Here is a 21,100-nt window from a genome sequence, read left to right as displayed (position 1 = left end):
CAGTAGTCAAGATGGGGTTTTATCAATGCTCGATAAAGAGGAACAATAACTTGCTTATCTCTGCTCGTCAAAGTATTCTTCAGTAACCAAGTGATCTGATTTAGCCACTTTTGCTATGTATCCCCTAAACTTCAACTCCCCATCCACCAACACACCCAAATCTCTGGCTTCTTCAATCTCCTAGAGTACAGTTCCACCGATGTGATATACTGCTGCTAATTTTTTCACCCAAAAATGCATAACCTTGCACTTTGCTATATTAAAATGACATCCATTCTCATTACCCCAGACTGCCAATCTATCCAAATCATCCTGCAAAATTTTGACATGATGTGCATTCACCATTGCTCTACCCAACTTTGCATCATCAGCAAATTAATGAACAGTTCCTCTCAGATCCTTTCCTATATCATTAATGAACAAATTAAATAGCAGTGGTCCAAGAACAGAACTCTGCAGCACACCACTAGTAATAGCCTTCTTTTGGACTCCACTTGAATAAACTACTCTCTGATATCTCTCCATCAACCACCCTCCTATCCATTTCACCAACCCTATATCCATCACCATGTGCTGCAGTTTACTGATTAGAATTCCATGTGGTATCCTGTCAAAGGCCTTAGAAAAGTCCAGCAGTATCACTGTAAATCCATTACCCTTATCCAGTTCAGCCATCACTGTATTATAAAACGTGAGCAAGTTACTGAGGCATGATCTACCCTTCACAAAACCATGCTGTCCTGCATACAGTAACCCATTTTCATCTATCCATTCCTGCATTTTGCTCTTTACTAATATTTCCTAAACCTTGACAACGATTCCTGATATGCTGATATCGGTTGGAAATTTGCAACAGCAGTCTTGGAACCTCCTTTATGGAATGGAACTATCTTTCCTTTAATAATCTGCTTTTGCTTTTCTTACCATAGTTACCCTCCTGGCCTGTGTTTTTGTACTGTTTGTGTGTCTGCAGGTCACCTTTCTCCTTAAATTCCATCCACAATTGTTTCTTTTTTTGCAGCTCAAGCGAAATGGTGTTATTCATCCATTTAACTCCCACTTGATTTACTTTCTGGATTCTAGATATGCAGTCAGCCATTACCTTCCTCAAATGCTCCTTAACCACTTCCCATGCACTATCAACATCCAGCGTTTACAGTTTAACACACCATGGCACTGATCCAAGCAATCTCCTAAGCTTGTCATACTTACCAGCCTGTGGTAATTCCACATGTACCATATCTTAATTGAAAATTCCACATATTTAGCCACTTCCGAGGTCAAGACTTTATGATGACTCTCACCAATTGGTGGCAATATGGTCATATTCATAATAGTCAATTTCTTAGATGCAATTACTAGGTCAAGCACTCTCGAACGCCTAGTATGTTCCATTACATGATGTTTCAGGTAGTTATCCCTTAGTAACTGCATAAAATATTCATTTCTTTCCTCCCATTTGTTGTCTCCTCCCTCCAATCAATGTTACCATAGTTGAAATCCCCATAATAATTACCTGTCCACCACTCATTGAGTCTATTTGCCTATGCATACTGTCTCCATCATCTATTCCATAGCCTGGTCCATAGCAGCACCCAACTGTAAATTTTGTTCTGCTGATCTCAGTCTCACACCAGATAGCCTCATATGTGCTATTTTCACTATCCTGAAGTTGAACTGCTATTTTCTTTGGCTGCAGTTCATCAGCTATCATCAATAACACTCCTGCCTGATTCTTTTCTCTCTGTCTTTCCTGAACATATTATACCCTTAACATTCTATCCCACTAACTATATCATCTTCTGTTAGCCATGTCTCACTAATGCCAATAACCTGTGGCCAGGAAGAACTAACCAAGGCCAAATTCCTCCCCCTTATTCCGAATACTCCTGGCATTAGCGTACACGAAGTGCAGAAGTCCCCTAGCCCCACCCCTATTTTGACACCTTATACTAACTATTCCATTTTGGTTTGTTATCCTTTGTCCTAACTCAGGCATGTTATACACATTCTTACCCTCAACTGCCTCACTGATGTCTGCATGTCCACTTAACAGCATCCCCACCCACCCTAAAAGCTCCAGTTTCCCCAATTCTGCAACAATTTGTCCAGTCTCCGAACACCAAATCCATTCAGATGCAAACCATTCTTCTTGTATAAGTCCTTTCGCCAGACAAACTCACTCCACACCACTACTCTTGTATAACCTATGCATAGTCATTCGCAATTATGGTCCCCCTTCTCAACTGTACTCTGTCATACCACGGCAACAGACTAACTATCTTAACTCTCTCGCTCTCTCCTTTTGCTATTACCGCTGGTAACAGAAAAGATAGGGAGCTAACAGAGGAACTAGAGAAGTACCATGTGTTGATAATGAGAAAAAGTCCAGAGATGATATCCTTTTATTAAGACACATTAAATACTATGTATTTAACGTCTTTGCAATGAGAGACACAGCTTGGTTGCGCGGAGTGATACATAGGGCGAAGCGGCAGCTGGAGCAATTACAAAAATGTCTACTGAGTGGATCAGCTAACAAAAAGAAGCAAGTACGTGATAAGATAAATTTCAAGTCCTCTCTCATAGCAAATTTTTCACCTTTTAAATCATTCCTTCCAGCCACTACTATCATTTCTTTCACCTTCCTTATGCTTCTGTGCTTTAATAGCCTCACTTACATTATTAATTTTCGGATCCGGAAAGCACGATTTTGTCAAACTCTCATCTATTACACCATATAACACTCGCTCTTTAAGTTTTCTTTCACTCTCGATCATGTTCTCATTTATCTTATCACGTACTTGCTTCTTTTTGTTAGCTGATCCACTCAGCAGACATTTTTGTAATTGCTCCAGCTTCTGCTTCGCCCTATGTATCACTCCGTGCAACCAAGCTGTGTCTCTCATTGCAAAGACGTTAAATACGTAGTATTTAATGTGTCTTAATAAAAGGATATCATCTCTGGACTTTTTCTCATTATCAACACATGGTACTTCTCTAGTTCCTCTGTTAGCTCCCTTTCTTTTCTGTTGATACTTACTGCTATAGCCTGTTTTTAATATTCTTAAAGTTGTAATACTGGACTGATCACTGTTTGCCTTGTTTCTCTTGCAAAACAGCAAGTCGGCGAAGAAAGTCAGTGGTGATTTGGAAGCCAATGACTTTCTTTGCTTTGGTGCCATGTGCTGCGCTATGTATTTAACACGTCTTATCGAAATACTAAACTAACTCTATTTAAAATCAACTTTTTAAGCTAAACTAATTAACTCTGCATACCTGTGATACTCAGGCGAAAATTATACTAACAAATAATTTTTTTACGTGAGTTAATTCGGGTATTATAATTATTTAAATATGCCTACTCACAGTAATTCCTTATTGAAACATAGTTGTATCACGTTCCTATTCTCATATTCCATTGATATTTATCCTGCAGTTTGGGAATTAACCATACATATATCCTATTTGTAGAAATCTGTAACAATGAATTGCTACTCTAGCTGGAAACCTTTCAACAGAAAAACAACTACCAGTATACATTCCACAACTTTTGATCTACAGGATATCTCATGTCACTCACTTTGGACAAATGCCATGGAAAATATGGAGAAATTCAAGTGGCAATCTGATATCTCTAAGGCATTTGAAGGAGTTTGGAGAGAGGCATATTAACTGGTAAGAGCGGTCTTCTTTAGTGATACTATTTATTATGAAATAGGTGAACCTATAACCAAATTACAACAGGGATTAGAAATATCAAATTTCATTAAGCTCCATCAAGCTAGAGAGGATTAATCATTTCAAATCGCTTTAATGGCTTGATTATAATAACAACAAAAGAGGTGAGAGGATTCATTTCAAATAATTTTGCAATAATTTTAAATAAAGATAGAATTATGTGGGTCAAAGAAAAGGAACTTTCAGAAAAATCAATTAGGCAAATGAAAATGGCTATCAGTTTACTGATAGTAAGTGTTAAGTTTCTTTGGCATGACGAGATTTCCAGCAGCATATTATGTTAATGGAGTTATGCCACAAGAAACTGATGAGGTATCTTGACATAATGGTGGATAGGAATTTGAAGTTCAAAGGTCACATTGCAAAAGTTGCAAATACAACTATATGAAAAATCCAATATAAAAAAATTGGCATCTCTTATCCTCTTCCTTAAGGACCAGCCACTTACTCTAGACCTATCTGGAGTATATCAGGTCCCTTGTAGTTGCAAACTGTCTTACTATGGCCAAACAGGCAGGACAGCTAATATCAGGATATCTGAACATAAGCATTATATCCATTTCCACCAATACAGCCACTCGGGACTTGCTGACCATGCTTTGGACATCAGCCACAAAATACATTGGAAGAAAGTTACTTTACTACACTGCAGCAAGTATAAATATGAGAGATTATTCCTGGAATCAGCCTCAGCTCTAAAAAAACTCCCCAAACCTCAACAAATTTGGATGCATGAGACTGCCCCAAATATGGGAAGCTTGCATTCTTAGAACATCAGCGCAAACAGCCAAGACTACTACCCAATTTAGCCTACTAGGTGGCACCTATCAGGACTCTAGGACCGACTTCAGTTGTTGCCTTCAGCCATATTTGTTTAGTGTTAGTGCCTGTGTGCACATATCATTTTTATGTTCCCTGAAGATGGTAATACAACATTACCGAAATATAGGAAGTATTAATTAAAGTTTTTTAATTAATATTATAGTATACGTTATCTTCCCCCTAAAAAATCTGATAGCTATGTATCATCAACGTATAATTTCTTAATCTTACCCTCTTTTACCTTTACTGTGTCGAGAGTTTATATTCCTTATAATAGCAACTGTTATACAAGGATAAGGTGGTTTTTGCCCTATGCCTGTAGAAGCACTATGTTCTCAATGCTGGTTTACATGCATGAGGGATGACCCCCCCCCCCCCCAGATCAACTGGGGAGAAAAAACCCTGTACTCCACAGCCAAGACTGGCTAACTTGGCTATGCCTGAGAAAGATCCTAAGCTCTTCACCTCAGCAATGGAAATCGAACCCAGGACACTGCTTTCCCAGGCATATGCCTGCGAAGTGCATAGCCACTCAGATAACCACATGGTATAAATAAATTATTGGGGGGGGGGGGGGGAGTAAAATCCTAAGGAGAAACACTACCAAAAGACAGACTGTTAGGCTATGTCTGAAGGGAAAAAAAAACATTGATTTTTGCAGTCAATTATGAAACATGGGAAGTACTTGCAAAGATTGATAACTCCAAGATAGATAACAAAAAATTAAAGCAGTTGATGAAAAAAATTTATATGCTACAGAATTTTCACTATAGTGTTCACTAAGAAATGGAATACTGGCACCAGCAAATACAAAAGAAAATTAAAAATTAATAAGGAAATTGTTGGTTCATAGAGAAGAGCATGGTATGCTTGTACTGAAGTCTTAACAGTGAAGAGAAAGGGAGAGCACTTTCCTCCTCATGGAATAATTACAGAAGTAGTGTAATTATACCATGAGGAAAGTGCTCTTATGTAAAACTGTTTTTTCCAAAGAACTTGTGTTTACAGATAATGCATGTTCTGCAAGACCAGATTGTTTTAGTTCAATGTATTTCATGTTATTCTGATTTTCTTTGCAATAAACAGCTGATCTACTGGACAGGGCAAAGGCAAACCACAGGTGCAAGGGATCAGATAAACATCAAGGAAGTTCAATGGAGAAAACCTGTCCTGTGTCAAATCTAGAAAAGAAAATCTTGTAGAGAGGACAGAACCACAATTAAAGACCAATGCACCTAAGCATCTTTTGATACTTTCAGAATTCCATAAGGAATGGTGATATAATTGATCTCTCAGGGAAGCATGAAAATCTAGAGGGATCATCCCTATGTGGCAGATAACGGAACATCTCCCAGATATGAATGCTTGGAGGGAAATGAAATACTTCCTTGACCAACAGATAACAGCATCTGTTACCCATGTTAGGGGCAGTTGAAAGAACAATTAAGGTTGGCCAGATGAGTGCCTGATGCATGGAATGCAAAAACAAAAAACAATTGGTGAATAGGAAATAAGAAATGTGGTGCAAAGGAAAAGTACATGCCAGCTTGGACATCACTCTGATATACAAGTTCTGTACACCCAACTGAACAATCAGTGTTGGATTGATAAGTCAACTATCACAAGTATAAAACCAGCAAGAGTAGGAATGTGGAATGTCCATACTTAATGGGGTCCTAGAAAGATACTTACTTTGCAAGGAGATGGAGCGATACTGATCTGACATCCTTGGATTAGTGAAGATGCACTGTTCACAGTCAGGGGAGGTGACAAATAATAATAATATTATTTGTATTATGGGCTACCCAATGGAGTCCACAGACTCACTGAGGGAGGTCCTAAACATAATGCCAAGCACTATTCAACATTTGCGCAGTATCTATCATACCTTACTTTGAACTCATTCATAGTCATCGCACCTACAACAGACTCTGGGAACCTTTTTAATTATTCACTCCTATTCACTCATTCACCACGTCCAAGCAAAAATTCTAGTCCTTACACCCCTGGTAACTACATTTTTGCTATTTCCAAGGATAGATCCTAGAACTCCCACCACCAAGACATGTTTTGAACAATTTCCTCTGTATTAATCTTGTAAAAACACTTCAATAATTTGTATGTCTCAATCAGATAATCCCTTTTCTGCCTATCAACCAATTTCTGTAACTCACTCATCTTCATTATCTGTCATCAAAAGGTTCATTCCACAGAGTAGAGTTCCCCAAATTTTTCTTATGACAGAACATTTCACAAATCCTGAAATTTTAACAGAACACCTTGGTTAGAGTCGAGCATTAAAGTTAAGCAAATACTATCACCGCAGCAGGCTGTATCACACTGCAAAAATGCGACACTACAGGTGTGCCAGGCCGCAACATATCGACCTTGCTTGTGACCGCACGTTTCTTAGAATAGATTCCTCCATACTTCACTTGCGCTCAGGTGTCGACAACAGTGGCTGTGTCAAGGCCAGCGTGTGCTGGCCTTAACAGCACAATCCACACGCAAAATGAGGAGCGCCTGATTTTCAAACATGTTTTGAACTGTCGTAGCATTTAAAATTCCAGGCTCATATTAATTTTGATAATTTTTCACAGAACACTGGTGTTCCGTGAAACACAGTTTGGGAAACCCTGCCACAGAGCAAGTTTATACCTGCTACCATCTTTGACACTTGCCTCTGGATCCTCTCCACGTCATCACCAAGAAATCCAGGTGACTAAATCTGTGCACAAGATGGGATTTTATTAATGCTCAATAAAGAGGTAATAACCTGCTTGTCTCTATTCGTCAGGGTATTCTTAAGTAACCAAGTAATCCAATGAGCTGCTTTAGCCACTTTTCCAACATGCCCTCTAAACTCTCTATCCACTAACACATCCAAATCTCTGGCCTTGTCAATTTCCTGGAGTAGAGTTCCATCAATGTGGTACATAGCTGATAATCATTTTGCTCCAAAATGCATAACTCCACACTTTACTACATTAATAAGACATCCCCTTAGCCCAGACTGTCAGTCTGTCCAAATCATCCTGCAAACATCAACGGTATTAACTATTGCTCTACCCCATTTTTCATATTGGCAAACATCTGGATAGTTCCTCTCAGACCCTTTCCCATATTGTTGATGAACATAAATAGTAGGTGGCTCTAGAACAGAGCCTTGTGGTATCCACATCTCTCTCTATCAACCATCCTCTTATCCATCTCCATATGCTGCAATTTATTGATTAGAATTCCATGTGATACTGTGTCAAATGCCATTGCAAAGTACACCAGTATCAATGTAAACCCATTACCTTTATTCTACTCAGTTGTCAGTGTATTATAAAACATGAGCAAATTAACCGAGGCAAGACCTACCCTTCACAAAACCATGTTGCCCCATACATACAGATATGAAATATCATCAACAAATAATGTAAACAGTAAGGCACATGAAGAGAACTCTGCAGTATGCCATCACATCTTCTGAGATGTTGCTTTCATATAATTACTAAGGCTAGTTTTGTTACATAACTTTCACCCACCCAAGGTAGTAAAACTTATCGTACATTAATATCAAAGATGTTTTGTGTGTGTGTGTGTGTGTGTGTGTGTGTGATGAGGGGGGGGGGTGTAATACATAATCTAGAAATCAAATAAGGAAATTTCTTCAAGCTGCTCCAGGCCTCCAATAAGAGGAGTGGTGGTCTCGTAAAGGGTGATGAAATTCATTTCCCACCTAAAGACATTCTGAAATATCTATGCACATGGGGATTTATGTTGGTTGAAAAGCAGACATACTATCCACTTGGTCAAACCAGACTGGTGAATTTAAATGTCAAACAACCGTCTTTGCTACAGTACAGAATTTGAAATTCTAAACAGAAGGCACTTTTGTGTAGTTTGACATTAGCAATATATGTTCTAGTTGTGGGGTTATACACTTGAGTGTTAAAGTTGTAATATTCAGTGCATGTGGACAATGGTCATTTGTGACTAGCATGCCCAGTAAATTGGATAAAATTCGCATTAAATAACTCTGCTGATGCCACAGAACAGCATCAGCGATGCCAGCTTCATGCATATATGCTAACAATTATGCTGCACATCAATATTCAATGTACATAATTTTTATTGGAAAGGAAGACAAGATATATCTTGTTTTCCTTTCCACACAGATTCCATAGTTAATAACAGATAGGGCCTGTGAACATTTATGAAACTAGAATCTCATTGTAGCCAGAATTTCAATTTTATTTTCAGTTCCAACATCCGATGCTTAATGTCTTAACATGAAAAGATTCATTGTAAATGATGCTATAAATATTATTATAAAAAGCACAGGATAAATGATCAGTTAATATGGATGTGCTCAGAACCCAACACTAAACCAGTCAATATACTGACAGACTCCTCTCTTAGCTTCATTTGCCATTCCATCTCTAGATCTGAAAGTCCACTGACATTTATGGGATACCCTTTTAATTATTTAACAAATTGAGGGATGTTATCCTATTAGCAATTTCATACACTGCTGAACAGCCTTTGAGTATACATATCAGGAAATTTATGAGGATGATTCCATAAGATGGAAATTATAGGCTAAACTAAGTCACATGGATTACAGATTATAATTCTGACAAACAAAACGCAATGTTCTGGAAGATGTGGGGCATCTAAGCTCAGCTAGTTTTTTGTTTATCTGTAACTTTGATGTTACAGATAAACAAAAATAATTGTGTTAAATTTACCTGTTGTGAAAATGGCAGGGAGATAATTGGAGAGAAAAAACCTTTCTGCATATATCATCGAATTATTATTACACAATACTCTTTCAACAACATCCCACATTATGACACCAACGTATGGGATTTAGTGCAATGTAGCATGTGTTTAATGTATTCATTGCCGAGAGTGAATTGTTTGTGGTATGAAAGCGAGAATGGAGAGAATATTTGTTGGAAATGTTTTGTAAATGTAAGAAATGAGTCATATCAAGAGTGAAAGAATGAAGTGTTGTGGAGAATATAGCGGAAGCAGCAAATGATACTGTACATAATACAAATGAGATTTGAAGGAAGTGGTTGAATGTAATAATGCAGTTGAGGAGATGCCAGTGCAGAGAGAAATCACACTCACACGAACTCCTTTACAGGATAAAACATGAGCTCGAATGAGTGGAGAAATGATTGGAGGTGGTACAGAAGAACAGAGAATGAAAGAGTGAATAGGAAAATTATAAAAGTACGAGAAACTGGTAAAAAAAAAAAAAAAAAAAGATATAGTATTATATGGGGACTCGATAAGAGATATTCTTAATGAGAAAGTGACAAAAGCATGTTTTCCAGGTGTAAAGATAACAGATGCTAGTGAAGTTTACAGAAGAAAGAAGCAAACAAGTTAATTGTTTTGGCAGGCACAAATGATTTGAAAGGCAGGATATATGCAAAAAGAGAAAATATAAAAGAAGCGAAAATGAAGAGTAAGAAAGTAAAGATTGCGAGTCTGCTAGCTGGGATCGCATCGAGAAAAAGGATGATGATTAAGGAAGAATGGTGTGCAGTTTATAGATGTTCATCTTCTTCCTCTTTATAACGTTTTTATCCTGCTTGGTGCAGCATCCACTATGATTATCTGACTGTGGGAAAACCCTAACCGGCTTGTTGCAGAGTTTTTCATTGGAGGGGGAAAACTATATAACTAAACATGTGTGTTCACAGGATCAGCTTGCCTGTTCTGGAGGATGAAAATTTCATGTTTTCAGGTGAAAAAATTTAACTTACGGATGAGACTGGCTAACTCACCTTTAGTCGAAAGAGACCAGATAAAGTTCCTCATGACATGGACGGGAATTGAATCCAGGTCTTTAGACCAAAGGACTGTACAAAAATTGCTTTTGAGTAAGGTCCTTGGAGAAAGTATTGTTCAGTGAGAGTTTGGAAATGCAAAACCAGAGAAACTAGAGCTATTAGGGTACACACAATCAAGCTACCCTGGGACAAATGAGTGTGACATCCTTTCTTGCATTAATAATTCTAATCTTTAGAGGTACCTGTGGCATAATTAATTAATAATGGAACATATAGACCAGAAACAACTTTAATTAAATAAAGGTACATATATTTCATACTGACAGTAACAGTACATCCTCAGTGTAGAACAAATAGTTAAAGGAATGGAATAAAAAGTACAGAACAGTTGGTGGATCACCAAATAAATTGTTGTCGCGTGCCAGAAGATTAATTACTAAAATATTATCAAATAATTCTTTAAAGATAATTATTTCATTGATGGTTGCATAAAATAAGAGTCTGACAAACTTTTGGGAGAGAGAGACAGTCATTTCGATTTAAATTCAGCCAATGTAAGAGGGCTTCGCAACTTTACTTTAAAAAGGCGTTCATATTTAAACCTTTCTTGCAGGCTACTCTCTCTCAAGTTCCAACCACAACTTGAGGTACAACAGATTCAGATGGTGATATGTAGTTGGGCACATTTGCCTTCAACCACTGTGTGTGGTCCTTGTCCTGCATGTTGGGGCAGAGTCGTGTTGAAGACCCACTGCCTAACGTGAAACAAGGTGTTGTTGAGGGACCACACCAGTTTCCACAATGGTCTTTTCATACACTATACCAGAAGTTTTGATCTCTTTCTCACAGAAATGCAACTTGGATACTTCCGATACATCATCCCCACCAAACAATCACTGATAAGGGGTGATAATCAGATATGGTAAGTGGGATCGAGTGTAACGGAAATACTATTTTTAGGAATGACAGAAGAGAGAAGTGCTACTAATGATATCATCTGACTTAAGTCCAGTAGAAATAGTTAGGGTAGAAATACAAGAAAACAATGATGGTAACAATGTCCCATGTAGTGATGAGTTTGAGTCTATTTGGTGTGAAGTGGAAGTTAACAGAATGAAATATATGGTGAGGTGTTGCTACAGACCTGGCAGCTCAGTTGTAGGAGATGAAGCAATGCATCATCAATTTAGCCTTATGGGTATTAAGTGAAGGATCATTATGTGAGACTTTATTTTTCAAACATTGATCAAGTAGAAAAGAAATCTCATGATCAGAAAGAACAGGAATTTAGTGAATTGTTGCGAGATAACTTTCTCAAGTAACATGTGAAAGAAGGGACTCGAGGTCAAAGAGTTTTGGATTTGCTCATAGCGTCAGAAGAGATCTCTGTCAAGAATATGGCTATTTTACCACCAATTGGTGACAGTGATCATGCTGTTCTTTCTTGGGAAGAAACTACTTGTATTGAAGCTCCGATTAAATCAGGCTACATGCTGAATTACAAAGCTAGAAATTATGATCAACTTAGAAGAATACTATCTTTGGTCCCATGATATCAATTACTGAATGGAAAAAATGTCAGCAATGCATGGATATCTTTGAAAAAGTGCTTGAATGAGGCAGTATCTGAATGTATCCCTAGTGTTCGAAAATAAATAGGTTGGGAGTGAAATGGATGTGCAGCCTTATTAAGCTAGAGATGCATAACAAGAAGATGATGTGGAAAGAATATTGTGAGAGGAGTTATGAAATATATAAAGCTCAGGCCAGAAAAGTAACGAATATTGTGAGTAAAGCTAAAACAGAGTATGAAAAGAAATTGGCCATGCAACCTAAGGAAATCCAAAAGAATTTTATCGTTATGCAGCAAACAAAAGAAAGAATGAATGTGGAAGAATAACTTTACTGAACGCAGATGGCACACGAGTGTCGGAAGCTAAGGAGATAGTTCAGTTAATGAGTGCTCACTTTGCTAAGATATATCAACTAGGTATATGTAGCATGATGCACAGTGCTACTGCTACGTTGGATGAAGAGTTCATGCAAATGAGGTTGAAGAGCTCCTGCATAACCTGGATAAGAATTTGTCAATAGGGACAGATGGAATATCTGCCCATTTGCTAAAAGAAGGTTCAGCTGAATTGGCTAGGCCTTTTGCCCATTTGTATAACTTGAGTCTCAGCTCAGGAATGGAAAGAATGTATGATAGTTCCATTGCACAAGGGCGGTGCAAAAACTGATGTGTTGACCTACCGACCTATTAGTATCTCTGGTGTGGTAGTGAAGATTATAGAGAAGTTGGTAAGAACTAGCATACAGAAATGGGTAGACAAGCATTCTATATTCTGCAGTCAACAGCATGGGTTTACTAAAGGAAGGAAATGTTTTAGCAATCTGCTCATATTTTATAACAATGTTACGGCCGAATTGGATAAAGGGAATGGATATACTATGATAATGTTGGATTTTTCTAAGGCATTTGATAGGATACCACATGATATGCTGTTGTGTAAACTGGAGAATATAGGATTGGAACATAATCTATTGACTTGGATCAGGGGATGGTTGAGAGACAGATATCAAAAAATGGTATACAGTCAGTGTGAATCCACCAGATTTAAGGTAACCAGTGGTGTACCTCAGGGTTCAGTCCCTGGGCCATTATTGTTTAATCTATACATCAATGTCTATCATCAGATTTGCAATTGTTTGCTGATGATGCGAAGATAAAGAAGGCAATCAGGGATGCAATCACTGATATTCATCATCATCATCAAATTCCTGCCATGTATTCTCAAGGAGAGCGTACAGAATATGATAGTACTACATGAAAAATTTACATCATTACTAATTTCCTATTTACAATTTTCCTCCAAACCAGTCTGTCACTTGTCAAGACTCCAACATTATCAGATCTTACATTTCTATCGTCAAAGCACTTTGTGCTGTATCAATCGACCTATATCTTGGTCTTCCTCTAGGTCGTTTTCCTGCCAACCTGGCACTGTTTTGCTGATCTTTCCTCGCCCATTCTGTTTAAGGGACCATAACACGGGATGCTGACAATATCAAGTTCTTTCCAAATATCCTCGTCTTTAATATGATATTGCCATTGATGCCATCTGTTCATGCCTCTAATAGTCTGCAGTCTCTAGTCTTTGGTTGAGTGTTTTACTTTTGAACCAGCTCTCAGATCCATAAGTTAAAACTGGTTTGAACACTGTCTTGTATACAGCTAATTTAGTGTTCCGACTAATTTCTCTCTTATTGTACATGAATTTGTTCAATTGACTTCCTACTATACCAGCTTTGCTGATTCTGTTGTCTTGGTCTTCCTCTAGGTCGTTTTCCTGCCAACCTGGCACTGTTTTGCTGATCTTTCCTCGCCCATTCTGTTTAAGTGACCATACCACCTGAGATCAGCTCTGCTAACACATTCCGGGATGCTGACAATATCAAGTTCTTTCCAAATATCCTCGTCTTTAATACGATATTGCCATTGATGCCATCTGTTCATGCCTCTAATAGTCTGCAGTCTCTAGTCTTTGGTCGAGTGTTTTACTTTTGAACCAGCTCTCAGATCCATAAGTTAAAACTGGTTTGAACACTGTCTTGTATACAGCTAATTTAGTGTTCCGACTAATTTCTCTCTTATTGTACATGAATTTGTTCAATTGACTTCCTACCATACCAGCTTTGCTGATTCTGTTGTCTAATTCTATATTTAATTTACCATCTTCACTAAAATTCGTGCCTAAGTAGCTGAAATGTTTTACTTGTTCCACAGGTTCTCCATTCACAACGATTCTGCCTATTTTCATTGTCTTTGTCTTTTTATTGCTGACCTTCATACCCTATCTATTACAACAGTTATTCAATTTAGTCAGTGAATCTTGCAGACTAGAAGCGGATTTATTTAGAAGTATAACATCATCCGCATAAAGCAAAGAGCTGACAATAACATCTCCAATTTCGATAACATGCTTAATACCACTTTCCTTCATAATGTGATCCATATAGATAATGAATAACAGAGGGGATAATGTACATCCTTGTCTCACACCAGATTTAACATTAAACCATCTTCCTGTACTTCCTTCAATTCTAACTGCTGACTTACAACTCAAATAAAGACTAAGTATTGCTTGATATAATGTCCCATTAGCACCATATAATTGTAGCATATTGAATAGCTTCTCTCTTGGCACCTTGTCATATGCCTTTTCCAAAACTTAAATATCTTTGTTATATTCCCATGATTTCTCCACTATTTGTCATATGCCTATTTAGAGATATCAGATTGCCACTTGAATTTCTCCATATTTTCCATGGCATTTGTCCAAAGTAAGTGACATAAGATATCTTGAAGATCTGATCCTCAGAGACTATTTGACCTGAATCCAGCTTGTTCTTCATCAAGGTTTTCTTCCACAATTCTTCTCAACCGTTTCTCAAGTATACTTGCATATATCTTACCAGGAAAAATCAGTAGGGAAATACCTCTGTAATTCTCACATTCAGTTTTATTTCCCTTTTTATACATGGGTACTATGAGAGCTCTACTCCAATAATCAGGAATTCGTCCCTCTGAACTATGCAGTGCAGCCACTGTAAGACTTTTATACCACCATACTTCAGCATTTCTCGTCGAATATCATCTACTCCTGCTGCCTTTCCACATTTCAAGCCTTTGATGGCTTTTTCGACTTCAAGTATGGATATGTATTCCTGACTGCATACCTGGTCAGTGTTTTTTACCACTGTGCTGTCCTCACTACTTGTTTCATTTAGCAGTTTTTCAAAGTAATTACTCCATACTTCAAGGATATCTTTTTCTCCCATTTTCATGTCACCTTTATTTTTTTCCTCCATTCCTAAGCTTCAACAACCTCCAGAATATTTTGCCACCTTCTTGCCTTCTTGATATTTATTTTCTATGTTCTTGCCAAAGTCCTCCCATGATTTTTTTTTAGCTAGTTTTACACAGTGTTTAGCTTTCTTACATTTGTCTCTGTATTCTCTAAGAGCACAAGCTGACTTATTTCCCAGGAACTTTTGATATGCTTTCTTCCTTTCCTTCACTGCCTCTTTAACTTCCTGTGTCCACCATGGAGTTCTGATTTTTCTATCCTTGCAGACAACTTCACCACATGCCTCTCTAGCTGAATCAATCAGGGTTTTCTTCAAGGTTTGCCACTGAATCTCCAAGGTTTGGTTTCTGTTCTCAAACTCTTTCATTTTTTCTTCAATAATCTTTGTGTATTTTAGTTCTACAGTTCACATCTGAGAGCTGCTCAACTTTTATTCGCTTTAAAACTTTCTTACATGTTATTCTTTTCAATATGAAATTCAATTTTATCCTGCTCAAGACTAAATAGTGATCACCTCCAATCTCAAATCCTCTGTACACTCTGGTGTCTTGCACCAGGGAGAAAACATCACTATCAACAATGACATAGTCAATGAAACTTTTCTTATTCCTTGCCTTTTCTCTCCATGTGAATTTGTGCACATTTTTATGTTGGAACATAGTTTTAGTAATAACCAGTCCATGTCCTGAGCAGAAATCCAACAGGTATTTGAAATTGGAAGTGACCACCCAAAATATTTTTGTATGTCTGACAATCATTTCCTACTCTGCTATTTATATCCCCAACAAGGACCAACTTTTCCTTTGTCATTGTGTCAGTTGCTTTTTCTAAAGCGTCAAAAAATTCCTCCACTTCTACCTTAGTAGAACCTTCTGTGAGACCATAGGCACAAATAATAAGTCTCATTGTCCAGTTCCCCATTCTCATATTTGCCCACATTACTCTACTTGAGACTGCCTACCATTGAAGAAGTTACCCTCGTATTTTGTGTTGAATACTATGGCTACTCTTTTTTTCCCTTGATTGTCACTGCCTGAATATAACATTTTGTATTTATTGCTCAGAAAGATCTTTCTGAGCGACTGATATTCGGCAATTACAAAATGATTTGAATAGATCTGGGCAAACGAAAATGGCTGTCAGTTTAATGTTAGTAAGTGCAAAGTTATGCACTTTGGCATGATTAGAGTTCCATTGGCATATTATATTAGCGGGGTGATTCTGCAAGAAACTGAAGAGGCAAGGGATCTTGGTGTATAAGAATTTAAAGTTCAAAGGTCACATAGCAAAAGTTGCAAATACAACTCAGAGGATAATTGCTATGTTGAAGTGAACCTTGATATGTAAGGATAAGGAAGTAATTTTGCCTCTTTATAAGGCTTTGATAAGACCACATACTGTGGACAGATTTGGTCTCCCAGGTTGCGAGGGTATAAAGAAGCTGTGAAAGTGTGTAAAGAAGTGTTACAAAGATTATATCCAGATTATGGGATTTAGATTATGAGGACAGACTGAAAGTATGTGGATTACAGACTCTGGTTAACAGGAGAAAGAGAGGTCTATAAATTTTTGAATGGGTGTTATAGCATTTCAGATGAAATTTTTTGTTATATGGAAGGCAGGGGGAAAGAACACAGGGCATCCGTGGAAGTTAAGGTTGTTTTCAGTCAAGAAAGGATTATGAGCTAAGTTTTTCTCCCAGAGAGCAGTGACTGAGTGGAATTATTTGTCCTTATGGGTAGTAAGTGCATCTAGTGGAAATGAATTAAAGAGAAGGTATTATAGCCTCCCTCGATGAGGCCTTGACTCCCTGGAGATCTCAGATAATAATAATAACCTCTCTGAATCCTGGGTGCTATGGCACATGCTGTGCAATCATCTAGGGCATAAACCCGATCATTTTTGCAGGTTAAACGACTCTTCAATGGTGAAAACCTGCTGATCTGTGTAGAAGATATCTCTCTGTCTTTTGTTTGTGTACGACCAGAGAAGTGCCTTTGATTTTGTCACCCTCTGCCACATAAGTTGTTGTGTTAGGAAGTGTCTAGTAGAATAACGATAGGCTCTCACTCCTATAGATCATCGGTTAGTACAAGTGACATGACTTTCTGCATTCTCACAGGATTACGGCAGAGAAGTGTCTTCACAGCCCACACAAGCTGCTGCATCCTAATGCAGTGTGACCAACCTGTTCTTTGGTAGTCAGATATGCCTTTTGTATTGTTATAATGGTTAATAGTCAGACGCACAAACATCCTACTGATTCTGAGTGTTTTCAGCGTGTTGAAAATAACAGGTGGCTGCATTCCAACTCCAATTGTGTAATGCTATTACAGCTACATGGTTCTCATGATCTCCCACTGCATATTAACCCATAGCTAAACAATTCTCTCTCTCGCTCTCTCTACTGATAAACATGCAAATGTTGGCTGTGTACAGAGCCACTAATGGAACCGGACTCACGCAATTCAGGCAGTGTGAAAGTTTTAACAGTATTTATGGGATGACTGTATAAACAGAAAATTTGTGTATGTTGTTACTTGTGGATGTCAAACCTGAATATTTATACAAGGGAGTAGAATTTTATTTCAGCTTTTGAAAGGGGAAATCCTTAGGAAAAAAAATTTTGTCCAGTGAATGATAATGGTCTCTGGAGAAACAGTCACAATCATGAGTTAAATCAACTCTATTCTATATAGAGTTAATTACAGAACCCAAAATATCTAGTTTAATCAAGTTCCCTAATTTGCCGTTGGCAGCATGTCTTTTGTATGGAAAATGAGTGTTCATAACAATAGTATAAATGGTATTTGGAAGTTTTTCCCCCCCCCCCCCCCATAATTCAGGCAAAAACTTTGTTTGCTTATACTTGGATCAAGGATTAAACTTAATTTATTATAGTCTAACCAAGTGGGAAAAAACTTCCAATATCTTTCTCTAAATTCAGAATAATTTAATAATAAGGTGAAACACCTTCTGGCAACTTGTATAGGTAAATATGACTTCTCCAAGGCTTCCACCTTAGTATCACCACCTCTGGGTCTGGCTCCTACTGACAAGTCCTCAATAAAGGTCGAAACCAGTCTGGGTAGTAGCCCTTCCTTTAATTCATAGCATTATGCATGTCTGCAAGGAGATGTCTTTAAGTATCTCCCATAATGCAATGCACAAGGAGTGATGAGAGCTTGGTCCACCTTTACGAGTTGCCTCAGTCCTGAAGATACTTCAGGCACAAAATTTGTTTGTTTACACTTGGATAAAGGATTAAACTAAATTTATTATTGTAAACGGTAAAATGTTAAATTTTTGGTAAAAGACAAAAAGGATAGTTAAGAACGAGATGGATATATACCATTAAGGAAGCAACCAATTCATTAATCAAGACTCAAGTTTGGACTGAAGAGCCATGGAGAAGAATGATTTGATTTATTTTGATTTCAGAAAAGTGTGACAGTGTTCTTCCACATTAGAACCAAAGGATTAATATATCACAAATGTATATTACTGATAACTTGGCGAGATGAACAGGAAAATTTGCTGGGAGGTTAATAATGATTTATTTGGGGGGGGGGGGATAATCTAAGAGCCAGATGGTTAAGAGCAATTTATTTATTTATTTTAAATATATAAATTATTTAACATAATCTGGAAACCTTTTAGGGTCTCCAAAGCATGGTTTCAGCATTTAATATTGGGTTGGCAAATAAGTTCGTTCGGTTTTTCAGAGTGGAATGAAACACATTTTATTTAATATATATAATACATACTAGTCAGTTATATATTGACCTTCTATATCACTGCCCTCTTGCCATCTGTCCACCAACTTCATTATGCCGCATTCATAAAACTCCTGAGGTTTACTGATCCAGGTGTCTTTTGACAGCCTCCTCATTAGCGAAGGTTTTCCCGTTCAGAGAATTCTGCAACGATCGGAATAAGTGGTAATTGGAAGGTGTCAGGTTCAATGAATACGGAGGATGCGCAAAACACCCAATCAAGATGTAAGATGTAACAATTTAACAATGTTAACGACGTGTGGAGTCTGGCATTGTCGTGGTGCAAGACAACTCCTTTCCAATTTGCCAATTCAGGACGTTTTGTGCTAACTGCCCAGGCCTGTCGCATTAACTGTGAGCAATAGACAGTTGAATCAATCGTTCTGCCTGACGGTAACGCCTCGTAGTGGACAACACCTTTATAATCCCACCACGCAGAGAACGTGATCCTCTTTGGGTGCAATTCCACTTTCGAGGTTGTTTGTGGTGGTTCGCTCTTGTGCCCCCATGACTTTTTTTAATGTACCACGTTATCGTACACGACCCATTTCTCATCTTCCGTAATCATCCGCTTCAAAAATGGGCAGTTTTCTTGGCAACGTCGCAGCGAATCACAGATGGATATGTGAACAGTCATATTGGTCTCAGTCAATTCAAACGGCACCCAAATACTGAGTTTTGAAACATATCCCAGCTTGTGCAAATGGTTTTCAACGCTTGTATGGGATATGTTCAGTACTGCAGCAATCCCCCGCACTGTTTGCGACTTTTGTTGATGTCCAGAACAGAATTTGGCAAACCACTTCTGGCATACGCGTTCTGTTAAGGCACCATCCCCATATACGCTGCATGTTTTTTTTATGGGCCTCCGCAGCTCGCTTGCCTTTTTTGAAATAAAAAAAAAACCAAATATGCCAGTAATGTATATTATTTCCTTCCATTTCTAAAAATGTTACACACACGCACCTGAAGTAGGCTGAACGAAAATTCACTGAAAGGTTATGTGAAATGTCGCCTTTCAACTGCGCAACAATAGCGACAGGCGAAGCAGCGTAAACTTGTACTAACGCATAAACTGAACAAATTTATTTGCCAACCCAATATATCACTAATGATGTGGATTCGAATATTAAGAGTAAAATATTTCTCTTTGTTGATAATATCAAACAGGGCAAGCATAGAAGTAAATTGCTAAGGTGATATGAGTTCTTTACAAGATCTTCAAAGAACAAAAGATCAAAAGGAAGTGATGTCTAAAATTAATGAGGAGCAATATATGTGATTGGTGACAAGGTTATAAACATTGGTGTAAGATGAATAGATGTGATTCAGAAATTAGAAAATCTAAAGAATGGGGTATTTTTGGCTAACAGGTAATTTACATTTAGGAATCCTACTGATAAGATAAGACAAATAACGAAGTTCAGAAGAAAGGGGTTTATTAAAAGTGCCAATGACCATGAGAGCATTTATTGTTGTGTGTGTATAAATATGTATATAATGTATGTATAATAAATTGAGCAAATGAAACTAAACTAGAATATATGAAACCTATATACATATATATATCAGGGGGAATCTTATGTTACATGCTTCAGTTTGGTTGCAAACATGAGTGATGATTCAATATATGGGTCACATGCCATTTGACTACTTCTCAGCATTTAATTAGTTGGTCTCAAATTGTGGCAGTGAATTTATTTTTCCTTCTGGGATCTTCTCTCACAAACATAAAATCAAGTCCATTATATTTAAGTTTCCTGGGGGAAGGATGACAGTAACCATGTTCCTATATATTATTATGACTTTTGTTGATAATAAATGTGAATATAATGTGAGGGAAAAGAAAAAACTGTAGGTATATTATAATGAATAATCACAAAATATTAAAAAAAGAAATAAGAGGAAGTAGTTACAACCTAAATACAGAAATTTGAATTGAAAGACTAAAGTGCTAGCAATTCACTTTATAAATGTTTATCTGTTAGAATTCTTATGAACTGTTTAACTGAAGCAATGTACAGAAGATTAATTTTTATTTAAATAAAGGCAGTTCAGATGATCATTCACTAGTAGCTAAAATATTAATTTC

The 21,100-nt window shown here is 37.5% G+C and overlaps 1 protein-coding gene across 3 annotated transcripts in view; it reads right to left on the bottom strand.

Moving 5' to 3' along the window:
* Window positions 1-21,100, bottom strand: part of LOC150102499 (transcription factor YY2-like) — a 222,848-nt gene that overhangs the window by 67,569 nt on the left and 134,179 nt on the right. The window lies entirely within an intron of this gene.

Source organism: Typopeltis vanoorti, chromosome 10 (genome assembly GCF_054136105.1).
Source record: "Typopeltis vanoorti isolate ZY-2024b chromosome 10, IOZ_Tvanoo_1.0, whole genome shotgun sequence".
Classification (NCBI taxonomy): Eukaryota; Metazoa; Arthropoda; class Arachnida; order Uropygi; family Thelyphonidae; genus Typopeltis; species Typopeltis vanoorti.
Note: the sequence above shows the minus strand (reverse complement) of the source record. Positions and strands in the feature narration are given on the sequence as shown.